Consider the following 7,071-nt stretch of genomic DNA (forward strand, 5'->3'; position numbering starts at 1 on the left):
GCTTCTCCATAGTATCTCCTAATCACTAATAAGAGCCAGATTAACCTTGTGTATAGCTGACTATTAAGGTTTTTCAATCTTGCACTCTATTGCTTTTATGAGTCCTCTGGTACACCATTCTCTGAATCATATAGATTAACCCCATTTATTTCATATATAACCCCATTCCCACCCTCAGCAAAGGGAAGGCCTCAGTACTACATGGCACTTCTTGGCAGGAAGCTCTTTGCATCAAGTCTATTAGGGCAGTGACAGCTGAGCCTCCCCCTAATGACTTGCAGTACCAGATTGGAACAAATTGTTCTTATTTTGTTTCTTTAATATATATTTTGAGAGTGAAGCCTAGTGCATGCTTGCACTTTCTCTGCTTATAGACTGTTTTAAAATAGGGACAAAAAGAGATTGGAAACAGAGGTCAAAGGGATGCTAAAGAGAGGAGGAATAGCTGTTTCTATTCTGCTTCCTGGGCTAGAATGGAATGAGCAGCTGCAGGAGACAACCAGGCTATGGAAAATACAAGGATCCCAGTGCTGCAGAGAGAGGCTGCTGCACTCTGGCTTCAGAATACTCCAAAGTCCCATAGAGATTCTGGAGGAGATTTTTAAAGGCGCAAAGAGCAGTTTGGTGACCGACTCTCATTAAAAGTCAATGGGGGTTGATCATTTAACCCTCATTTGTGCCTTTGAAAATCTCCTTCTCCTTTCTTTTCAACCGGCACTTAACTTCCAAGAACAGCCTGGGCTGCTGAGAGAAGTATACTAGATCAAGGTGGTGCCAAGTGCAGCCCAAGGGTTAAGTGAGGCCGCCTGTAACACACCTGCAGCCATCCACTGGTTCAGTATAGGCCTGATCCAAAACCATCTGAAGTCCAGGGGTGTCTTTCCACTGACATCAATGAGATTTGGATCAAGCCCAATCTTTAACACCTTCTTCCTGAAAAATCTCAAAGATTTAAGCTTAATAAATTATATACCTCACAACTTCCCTATGAGAGGAAGCATTGTCCCCAATTTACAGATAAGAAAACTGAGACATAGCAATTAAGTGATGTCTCAGAAAACTTTTCCTGACTACAGATGTACTGTCTGCACTGATAAACAATTTTCATGGGCCATATAGCCCATGCCAGCTGTTCCTCTGCAGCAGTCTGGTGAACATCTTGGCTTTTGGTTTTCATAGCTCGTGAAGTGTCAGCAGTGAAAATTCATGCTTATCTAATAATGAAGAAAGAGGGCAGACAAATATTCTGAGCTTTGCACTAATTCATTTTTTATTTAAAATGGCAGGTAAATATATGCAAGTTAGGTGTGGCCTTCGCCATTTCTGACTAGATGCCAATGTAGGTCTGTTGGTGTGAGATGGGGAATCACTGTACTAAACAAAAAATTGGAAGGACTAATATAATAATAATAATAATAATACCTATTTCTTATATAGCACTTCCCATTAGTAAATTTCACAGCACTTCAGAGCCTTTAATATATTTATCATCACAACACCCCTCTGAGGTAGGGAAGTATTATTGCTCCCATTTCACAAATGTGGCACTGAAGCACAGAGAGACGGAGTCACTTTGCTAAGGACACCCAGGAAGCCCATAGCAGAGCAAAAATTTGAACCCAGCTCTTCCAGATCCTAGCCCAATGCCCTAACCATGGATAAGGGAAGGATTGTAGCTAATCGCAGTGCTTTCAGCTGCATTTCTGAGTCAGCCTCTCCACTTAGGGTCAAAGCCAGAGCACGTGAATCCGCTTTACCTAATGAAATGTTTTGAATGGATGGCTGTGGGGTACAATGGCCTTGGAGACATTAACCCCTTCTGTGCCAGGATGTTAAGATTTCACACCCATTTAATATGTCACAGCTAGTATAACAACTTGCTCTATAGGGCAATATGGGATTCCTGCTTCCCAGACTCGTTGTGCATCTATAGCAGACTGAAAGAGTTAAATATAGCTGTTATTGACAGTGTGTAGCATGGCTGAGGATTAGGGCTTATTTTAGCTGCTCTTCCTAAACATAGCAAAGGTCACGAGGGAACCGGCTTCATTGCTAAGTCTTGTTGGCCTTGTTCCTTCTGTGGGTTTTGCTGGAGGATGGGACTGTCTCACTTACAAGGATAATAGATGACTAGCCTGGTGCTGATTAACCTCATTTTAATTGATAATTAATTTTAAACCCTATTTACTTTCCCTGGAACAGCTAAGACTTCAAGGAAACCACAGTGAAGGCATACAAGGCTTGAAATCTTCTCCAAGGGAATGATGGGGGGGAGGGATATAGACTTATATTCAGAACCAGTTTCTAGTCACACTGTAACTTTAGAGCTTGATTGAATTTGTGGCTTGGGGAAGAGAAGGACTATCAATTTTGACTAGAATGAGGAATAGTGCAGGTAAGTTCAGTCTATGCTTCTCCTGATTGGCTTGGCTAGGCTAATGCATCCTTGTCTTGATCTGTAAAGATTTCTGCTGTTCAAATCCTGACTGGGCCCTCCCCAGGCTCTGTCAGTGCACCTACTTTCAGGTTTACCACATTCCCTATTATTACAGTCCTGGGGATTTGAAGGACCGACTGGTGATGTGGCTGAATATCCTTCCAGGACCAGTTAAAACCATGAAGGTTGTTTGGCTTGTTGCGAAACTGCCAAAAAGGATGTGATTCCATAGTTATACAGCTCTCAGAACTTGAGGGTTGTACTGAGAGTCATTCTTATTCAAAGCCCTATTCTTTTCCCCCTTTTGGACTTCGTTCTGAGACTCTCACCATCCCAGCATGATCCTTTAATACAGGGGTTCTCAAACTGGGGGTTAGGACCCTGCAGAGGGTCATGAGATTATTACTGGGGGTGTGGGGGTATGAGCTGCCAGCCTCCTCCCCAAACCCCACTTTGCCTCCAGTATTTATAATGGTGTTTAATTTAAAAGGGGGGTTGCACACAGAGGCTTGCTGTGTGAAAGGGATCACCAGTACAAAAGTTTAGAACCATTGCACTAATAACTGCATTAAGTTTCCTAGCAGTACATTCACCCAGGGGCTTTCCTAACCACAGTTAAAATCTGTTGAGTAGCCTTAGCTAGTACAGTAATACTTTGTCCTTTTATAGCACCTTTCATCCAGTGACCTCAAGCATCTTGTGAGACTTAATTCTTGAATAATCATAACACCTGTGAGGTAGGTATTATCCTTATTGTATAGGCTGATAAACTAAGAGGCTGTGATTTGCTCAAGGTCACGCTAGTGAATCTGTGCAGAAGTGGCAGTAGATCCCAGCAGTATGGACTCCTCTTAGCTTGAGGCACTGGTGTACACTCCTTTCCAGTACAACACACAGCTGATATGATATAAGTAGTAATTTAAAATTTAGCTCATAAGATTCTGACATCTCACTCTGTGCTATATTGTGATGTCTCATAGTCTTTATTCAGTGGAATTACTAAGTCCTAAAATGTAGCCTCTAGGTACTGCAATAATGGGCACTTAAAAAAAAAAACCTAGGTAATAACAGAGAGCTTGAATTTCCATTATCACAGTATACCACCAAAGGTAATTAAAGCAAATAAAGGGGGCTGCATATTCACAATATCATTCCCAGCTATTCCAGTAGTTGGGATGTGAATTGCTGCCTTTCAATTCTCCGTGTGTGTGTGTGTGTGTCTCTCTCTCTCACTGGTAGAAGCATCTCTCACTGCTGAAAGGAAGGAGTTTTCTTTGAGTCCTGGCACAAGCTGCCAGACTGGCTGAATCTTTGGAATGTGCAGGTGCATAAAAAAGGCCTCATGGGGTTCCTGCATGCTCCAGGGGGTTTCTGCATTAGAGCAAATAGGTTAAAAATAGCTATTGTCTAATCAGATAGAATTAGAAATGCTTATCTAAAGGGTGCTTGCCATTCTAGGCAATTTCACCCTTTATAACTAATGCCAGCTGACCTCCACTCTCACCCCACCTGTTATAGTGAATGATTAAGGATTCCTTTTAATGTGGGCATCTGCTCTGAAAAGTTACAGTGTATTAAATAATAACCCTGTGTGATTCCAGGTTTGTCTGAAAGTGTCTTCAGATCAGATTTGCTCCGTTTACAAGTAGAAAATACTTCTGACCCCCAGTTGCCAGCCCTACAAACTCAGAATGGAATCTGAAAGGCAAGCTGGGTTTGCTCTTGCTCTTGCATTATCACCAATAATAAAGACTCTACAAGCCAAATCCTTCCCTTTTTGTTTTATATCTTGTCTAAGGGTTATTTGCCAGCTGAGAAAAAGAGCTCCCCTTCTGAGGCCAGATTTTCCACTGCTGTTCAGGCAGCCTTTCAAAAGTGCCCAGCACCAACAAATAGAGCCAGACTTTCAAAAAAGCTCTGCGCCCAGCAGATCCTATTGTTCTCAATGGAAGCTACTGGGTGCTAAGCCCTTTTGAAAAAGCTGACCTTAGTGACTGCTTTGCCCTCCCCTCTCCAGTAACATAGTCCAGCCATGGCTCCTATTAATGTATTGGCTATTTGTGGGATAGAATGTGGTCTAGCAGTTAAAGCAGGAGGCTGATACTCAGGATTACATGTTTTAGTCCCAGTTTTGCCATAGACTGTGTATGTGACTAGGCAATTCCCTTGACCTCTCTGTGTGTCTGTCTCATCATGTGTGAAATGGGGCTAATTCTTACCTGCATCCCAAGCATATTGTGAGGTTTAGTCCTCATTTGAAAAGGGCTTTGAGATGCATGAATGGAAGGAACTGTAGAAGCTTTAATAGCGGAAGTTAATACTCATGGGGTCAGAAGGGATCAGGTTTTACTAGCTGCTATGAGGGGGGAATGACCTGATCAAGCAGGGAGAGGTCATTAAAGGTGATGGTAGGATGATTTCCATGAGCCCCTCCTACATCTAACAGTTCCAGTATTAGAACTGTGGAGTGGCCGGCTGCTACACCAAACAGCACAGGTGCTTACACATACACAAAATTTCCATAAGCTAGATGCTCTCTGGGATTTTCCATAAGGTCTTTGCCCACCCCCCTCCCCTTCGAGTTGGGGAGGGGAAGAGATTTCCTGTTGGCTTTCTCCATAAAGACTGCTTGTATATTTTTAGCTGCTCAGGATGTCTCCAAGTAACACGCTGGCTCTGAACTTGCCATGTCAGCCTTCCCTTTTAAACCCCCTCTCGGGAGGTTTATGGCTGGCTCGCTGCAGCTTTGCTGATGCAGCCTGTAACGTTTATACCTGCAATCAAGCATCAGCTGAAGCCCAAAGCTGGGAGTTTTCCTCTTTCTTTCTCCTGATGCTGAGTTTGCAAGCTGGTAATCTGGTAGTTTTCCATGCACAATCCCCACCCCCACCCCTCAAAATCCTGCCGCCTAATAGGTTTATAAAAAGCTGTGTGTTTATAGTCAGTAGGGGATGGGATGGACCCAGCCTCTAGATTTCTATTTCTAGGTGATTTATCATGCAGTCTTCCCCCACACCCTTACCTCCCAGAGCAGTACACGAACGTTGAGATTCACCACACAAGAGTTTTATCTATATTTCATAAACCCCCTTCTAAACAGAGGGGGAAGGTTGGCTCCACCTGAGTGCGTTCTCCCCTTGCAAGCTGCCTTCAGTACAGAGTATCCAGTGGCTTAAGATGTCCTCAAAACTCCTCAATGAAACAATAGGCCTGGATCAACATAGCTGCTTTCCACAATTGTATCTGTTTCCGTCACTTTAACGCAACAGACATTTCAGGCTTTAAAGTGATATACAGACAGAGCGACAAGGTAGGTGTTGGTTCAGTAAAAGATCTCACCTCACCCATCTTGTTTCTAATATCCTGGGACTGAGATGGCTACAACAGCACTGTATACACAAAGTGACCGTCCTGGAGTCTTATAGATAGGTGGCACGGCACTATTCTACCACTGTGTTGTCTAAGCCTGATCTGAGCTCATGAAATGGCAGTAAAAATACTTAAGTCCTGTCTGAATCAATGATCACATCCATGGTAGAGCTGGTAGAGCTGCCTTACAGTTGAAAAATGGGTAAACAAAATTATATGGTAGACAAGGCTCAACAAAGCATCAAGCCTTAAGCTTCAGCATTAGCAACTCTTCCCTCTTCCTGAAGTTTAAATTGGTCTGTGATGAGGTTATCTTACCCTCATCAGGTCATGTTAGGGTGACCAGACAGCAAGTGTGAAAAATCGGGATGGGGTGGGGGGTAATAAGACCCCAAAATTGGGACTGTCCCTATAAAATTGGGACATCTGGTCACCCTAGGTCATGTGTATATTGCCTCAGTTTCCCCTTCTTGGGCTCCCCACTACACCCATGCTTCAAGAAACATCCACTTTTGGGGGTCTAGTTATTAACAAAATGGTTCATTGTGGAGAAAATGTGTATTTGAGTTGACAGATTTCACAGTTCCTTCCCCAACCCATGGCCTAGTGCCTGATCTTTCCTAAAGCCTTTCCCAGCTGCGTCGTTTACTCAAGCTCCTTATGAGTACTTCCCTTCCCTATCTCAGTCAGCTGTCTCTAAAAGGCAAAATCCTCTATGGGTGAGTTGCTGTCATGTGACATTTGGTCAACCTGACCCAGTCATCAGTCAGGACCTTAAAACCGGGAGCAAGGAAGCTTGCATAATGTATTTGCCTAAGGACCAGTACAGTGTTATATGGTCCTCTGATTTATAGGAAATTTCATGCTAATGTAGCTCATAGGGACAGGGCAAAGATTTCTATAGTTAAGACTGCTTTGCAATAGTAAGAGCTAGTAAATGTTTCCATGGCAGTTGTCATGTTTCTCGTACACAAATAGCAGCCACCTGCTTTCAGTCTAAAAACTCTCATTTTAAAACTTCCTTTTAAATTAAGGTAAATAGCAACACAGTACACAAGTAAAACCCTCCAGGGAAAGTACAATGTGCCTTCATCTTCAGTGTCACAGCCTCCTAGCAGCTCTGAGAACAAAATGGCTGCTGTCTCAGGAAAGCAGTGGAGAAGTTAGACATTTAAAGATGCAGTGCACAGAAAAACATGTGTCTCAGATTCCTAGCTACATATACCAATAGCAATGAATTGGGTTTGCTCATGTATTTGTTTGCA

General features: G+C 43.0%; 1 long non-coding RNA gene across 1 annotated transcript; it reads left to right on the forward strand.

The window, feature by feature from the left end:
• The first annotated feature begins 2,263 nt into the window (after positions 1-2,263).
• LOC120386335 lies at positions 2,264-4,192 on the forward strand. The gene is made up of 3 exons (XR_005589664.1): positions 2,264-2,395; positions 3,107-3,174; positions 4,039-4,192. It is a non-coding gene; the product is annotated as an uncharacterized LOC120386335 (long non-coding RNA).
• The last annotated feature ends 2,879 nt before the right edge of the window (positions 4,193-7,071 follow it).

The sequence above is a fragment of the Mauremys reevesii genome, linkage group 18, assembly GCF_016161935.1.
Source record: "Mauremys reevesii isolate NIE-2019 linkage group 18, ASM1616193v1, whole genome shotgun sequence".
In the NCBI taxonomy this organism is placed as follows: Eukaryota; Metazoa; Chordata; order Testudines; family Geoemydidae; genus Mauremys; species Mauremys reevesii.